The following is a 6000-nucleotide window of genomic DNA, read 5'->3' as shown; positions in this document are numbered from 1 at the left end:
AGCATCAAAACCAGCCCTAGTCCTTGGCAATCCCGACACAAAGTCCATTGCAATACTTTCCCACTTCCATTGCGGAACCTCTGAAGGTTGTAACATCCCGGAAGGTCTTTGATGTTTAATCTTTACCTTTTGACAAGTTAAGCACTTTGAAACATATTCCGCCACATCATTCTTCATACCCGGCCACCAAAACGTCGCCTTTAAATCATGGTACATCTTAGTACTTCCCGGGTGAATGGAGAATCCACTTTTGTGTGCCTCCTTTAAGATATCCTGCCTCAAAGTGCCAACATCCGGCACAACGATTCTACCCTTGAATATCCATAACCCATCTTTTTCTTCTGACACTCTCCACTGTTTTTCTTGCTCAATGGCTGGTAACACCTTCGACAATGCGCCATCATCCTCACGAGCCTTCAGGAGTTCGGACTTAAAGTCACTCGAGATTTGTAATCGACTCAAACACAGAGTCCCAGACACTTCTTGAACACCAATTTTCAGGCTCTCAAACTCCTTGAGCAATTTTTCTTCTTGAAGTGTCATCCAAGCAGCATACAGCGACTTTCGACTCAACGCATCTGCTACTATGTTCGCCTTTCCCGGATGGTAATGCAACTCAAAGTCGTAGTCCTTCAGCAATTCCATCTACCTCATCTGCCTCATATTAAGCTCTTTCTGATCAAAGAGGTACTTCAAGCTCTTATGATCAGAGAAAACTTGGAACTTAACCCCATAGAGGTAATGCCTCCACACCTTCAAGGCAAACACAACCGCAGCAAGCTCCAAATCGTGCGTAGGATAATTAACTTCATGCGGTCTCAACTGCCGTGAGGCATACGCTACCACATTATGATGCTGCATCAGCACGCACCCTTTAATGAGGCATCACAGTACACCTCAAACGGCTCGTTCGGCTCAGGTAACACTAACACAGGTGCAGTTGTCAACTTTTTCTTCAATGCCTGAAAGCTCTCCTCGCACTCAGGAGTCCACACAAATGGAGTGTCTTTGCGGGTTAACTTTGTCATTGGCAAAGCTATCTGTGAAAAGCCCTTGATAAACCTTCGGTAATAGCCAGCTAAGCCCAGAAAACTCCTTATCTCCGTTACGGTGGTTGGTTGCTTCCAATCCATCACAGCCTCCAACTTAGTTGGATCTACGGCTATTCCCTTCTTACTCACCACGTGGCCCAAAACTTCACCTCACTCTTCCAAAACTCACACTTAGACAGTTTTGCATAGAGTTTTTTCTCCTTTAGAATCTGTAACACGGTCCTCAAGTGTTCCACATGCTCTTCTTCAGTCTTGGAATAAATCAGTATGTCATTAATGAAGACAACAACGAATTTATCCAGAAACGGATGGAAAACTCTATTCATGTAATCCATAAACACTGCAGGAGCGTTTGTCAATCCAAAAGACATTACAGTGTACTCGTAATGACCATAACGAGTCCTGAAAGCGGTCTTAGGGATATCCTCACCCCTCACCCTTATCTGGTGATAACCGGATCGCAAATCGATCTTGGAGAAAACTCCAGCTCCTTGTAACTGATCCATGAGATCATCAATTCTCGGCAATGGGTACTTATTCTTTATTATGACCATGTTCAGCTGCCTGTAATCCACATAGAGCCGCATACTCCCATCCTTCTTCTTTACCAGTAGCACTGGCGCACCCCACAGAGAGACACTTGGTCGTATAAAATTCTTACCCAACAAATCCTCCAACTGAAACTTTAGCTCGTCCATCTCTAACGGTGACATCCTATAAGGAGCACTTGAGATTGGTCCCGCCCCAGACACCAATTCAATAGCAAACTCGACCTCTCGGTTAGGTGGAAACTCGTCAATATCATCGGGAAACACTTCCAGAAACTCACACACAACCGGAATCTGTTCCAACCTTTGATCATCATTCGAAACACCCGCGGTTAACAACAGGATACCCAAACATTCGGTTCCGGAACAGTTTACCATCATCGAATTCAAGTAATAATTATTCACCACGACCGGCCCTTCTGTATCCTCCGGCATAAAGTACACCGACTTTGTAGAACAATCAAGCAGGACATGGTTCTCGGATAACCAGTCCAATCCCAAGATAAGATCAAGATCGATCATCGGCAAGCAGACTAAATTATGAACAAAATCGCGCTGCTTGAACCTAAAGGAAACTTTCGGGCATCCTAGCCTAGTTACCATAGCCTCATTGGTAGCATTATACACTTTTAGGTCATAACCTAAGGTTACAATCTTCAATCCTAACTCATGGGCTTTCTCAAATGCAATGAATGAATGCGATGCTCTCGAATCAAATAAAGCATTTAAAGTTTGACCAGCCATTTCACAGTTACCTCGAATGAGTGTCTCGGATCCCTCGGCACCTATAGCTGAGGTGGTGAACACCCGACCAGTTTGTTGTGCTTTCCCAGCACCATGTTTCTGCTTCTCCGGACAGCTTGCGGCTTTATGCCCCGCCTTTCCACAATTGTAGCATAAACCCCATCCGACCTTGCATGGTGCTCCCGGATGGTGACTCCCACACCTAGCACAAGCTTGCTCATTCTGTGGCTGCTTCCCAAACCTTTTTTCTTGGGAGTTGTTGTTGTTGGGCCTCCTAAAGGAACCTCCCCTCTTGAAAGGCGGACCTCTAGCTGCAAAGCTCTTCCCTCGATTCTGTATCCTTTGTGACTTCCTTTCTCAGTGGCTGCTCTCTTCACACACTCTTCAGCAACCCTACACTTGTTCACTAATTCGGAGAAAGTTCTGATCTCCATTGGTCCCACTGAGCTGAAGATATCGCTCCGGAGTCCTCTTTCATACTTAATACACTTTCATTCCTCAAACTCCACCGGAGTCCCTTGACACATACGAGAGAACCTGAACAGCTCTTCAAACCTGTCCGTATACTCAGATACGGACATGATACCCTGCTTCAGCTGCAGTAACTCAAGTTCCTTAGCCGTCCTGGCAGAAGTCGGAAAGTACTTCTTATAGAACTCCTCTTGGAAGACATTCCAGGTGATATAGTCATCACCCTGCTGCAGAAGACGTCAGATACCTTGCCACCAATGCGACGCTTCACCAGTGAGCAAATAGGTAGCGAACTCGACACGCTGTCCTTCAGGTACCACTTACGCTTGTAGTGCTCGCTCCATAGCCTGAAACCATGTATCAGCCTCTGTCGAACTAGTAGTTCCCTTGAACTTAGGTGGATTAACCTTCAAAAAGTTTGTCAGTGTCATCGGGCCCAGAACTCCACCTCCATCATTACCATGGTTGTTCATCTGTTGACTAAGAGCCTCAGCAGTGGCTTGCATAGCAGCTGCCATGTTCTCCAACGCAGTCATAAAGTTCACCAGGTCATTAGGGTTATTCTCCGGTGCACGAGCATTCGTACGACCTCTTCCACGGCCTCCACCGCATCCACGAGGCGCCATCTGGTCCCTATACACACCAAACAATCGATATTAAGTTGATCAGTTTCAATATCGGAAGTCTAGTGCTTCAAAGTCCCAAATGCATGCTCATGAACGTTTATGCCAATTATATCAAGCAGATATACTAGTAGCACATAACACACATACAGAGAATGCACAGAAGCATAGTCAGTTCGTCCCTCAGGCTCTACAGGAACGAACTGCTCTGATACCATAATGTAATACCCTACCATACAGAGTCTTATGCTTAAGTCATAATTCGGAGATGGCAAGGTATTACGACCTCTAAAATAAAAATTTAGTACGTATAGTAGTATGAATGATTGATTATAACTAGGAGCCTTTGTAGAAAAAAGGGTAAACAAAAATCGCAACTCAAAAGCGCAACACTCCGATCGATAACGTAACGAACAAGGATAAACCAACGCGAGATTATATATACAAAGGAGTGTCAAAAATAGGAATATCAAGACTCAAAATCTGGCTGCGAAGATAACCGGTCCGAGCATATAGCAATGTATACATATGATAAAATAAGGAAACCCAAAGGGACACAAAATACAGAAAATCTATTCTCCAAAATCTCCTCTAAGAGAAGTCATCACAGTTTGTATTATTCAATGGAAATAAAAGTATCTAAACAAAACAGATAAACTAAAACAGAGTCCCGAGAACAAGGGATCTTCGCTAGTCCAGAAGTCTCCAGCATGTCTCAGCGAGAAACCTCACGTCCTGCATCTGAAAACCACAAAATTCGCATGGGTGAGAACCAGAGGTTCCCAGCATGGTAACAACTTCCACATATATAATACATAATAATAGAGGAAAGCCGAAGGCAATCCTAGAACTTTCTCCAGATAATTCAAAGCTTATAAACAAGCTAAACCATAAAGGGTATCTGACTAAAGATCCTTCAGTCTAACTAATACTTTCCTTTCCAATTCCTTCAGACCTCCCAACCACCAGCAGGAGTATAATATAGCAAACACAATTATTTCAAACAAGAGATATACAAATAGGAACAGATAAGGCATTTAGACAACTAGCAAGTAATATGCAGTCAAATAAGCAGTCTCAAACAATTCACATAGTATGCATATGATGAATGCCTGTCCCTAATGACTGATGATATCATCTGTCGATTATAGAGCCAACCCGACAAGTCCTGGTAGCTAACCATTGGACTGTCCCTCTGTCGCGCATCCCCAACTCGAGTTATACTCATCATAAACTTGATCATAATCATGATCTATATCCATCACCTTCACTGGTGAATATTTACGGGGGCGAGCTCATCCGGGGCTTTCACAGTGCCCGGCCACCCTTACGACATAGGGTCAAAAGAGCTTCGAGTTGCAACCTGGAGCACGTGGTGGCTAGCCACTGCTTCCTTCCAGGGAAACTCTCATCTCTAACAGTGGAAGTGCAACATTTACAATTCATTCAACAACATATATGCATTTATACTTATCCATAATCATGGCTCCGCCGTAACACGGCAATAATCTAGCCATCCGGCTCACGGTTAAATCCATCACCAGCCATCCGGCTCACGGTTAAATCCATAACCAGCCATCTCATTAACAATTACGGCCTTTCGGCACATGGCATAACAACCACTTCCACCGCCATCCTCTGCCTCTCACATAATCATCTTTGATCCTCATTGATCATTCATTTTTCCCTTGCTTCACTCGCAAGTTACCACATCCCCTAGCTCCTTTTTCTCATTGCTAGGCATATCATAATGATTTAAGACACAAGTGGTGAGATCAGAGGCTTTGAAGTATGAAATTTGGCTTTTAAAACTTAAAAATCAACTTTGGGATGAAAACAGGGCCACGCGTACGCGCACTCCACGCGCACGCGTGGATGGCCACAAAACTCATCGACGCGTAAGCGTCATGCATGCTAACGCGTGGATTGAAAAATAGCCAAGTTACGCGTACGCATCAGCCACGCGTACGCGTGGGTGCTCTCGTGCCCCAGGCACAAATCTGGCACAGTTCTGGCACAACTCTCTGAAAAATGGCTGGACATTGGGTGCAGCACATCGGCGCACCCGCGCACACCACACGCACGCGTGGATGGCATTTTCTGAAAGAACGGCGCGTACGCGCCAAGTGCGTCTACGCGCGAGGGGTCATTCTGCTAAAAATTTTCTAAGTTAAAAGTTGCAGAATTCACAAATTCAACCCCCAATCTTCCAACGAACACAACTTTCTCATTTTAAATCGTTTTTCACCCGTTCTTCGAACAACATGGACATCCCGGATCCAATTTCATTTCTAAACAGATTTGGCACAAAACAGAGATCCGTAGTCCAAGTTATGTCCCATCAAAGTATGCCCAAAAATCATGTTTTTCATACAAAACCACAAAGTGCCATTTTCAAACAAGCCATTTTCATCTCTTTTCAAAATCAATCAAAACATGCCAATTTCATCCCTTTTCATTGAAATCATTCAAAATATATCAAATTCAACATCAAGCCTCCTTAACTCACATATTGACACTTTACCACAATTCACCAAAATCACTATCCCATCATTTTAACCC

Source organism: Arachis hypogaea, chromosome 10, assembly GCF_003086295.3.
Source record: "Arachis hypogaea cultivar Tifrunner chromosome 10, arahy.Tifrunner.gnm2.J5K5, whole genome shotgun sequence".
In the NCBI taxonomy this organism is placed as follows: Eukaryota; Viridiplantae; Streptophyta; class Magnoliopsida; order Fabales; family Fabaceae; genus Arachis; species Arachis hypogaea.
Note: the sequence above shows the minus strand (reverse complement) of the source record.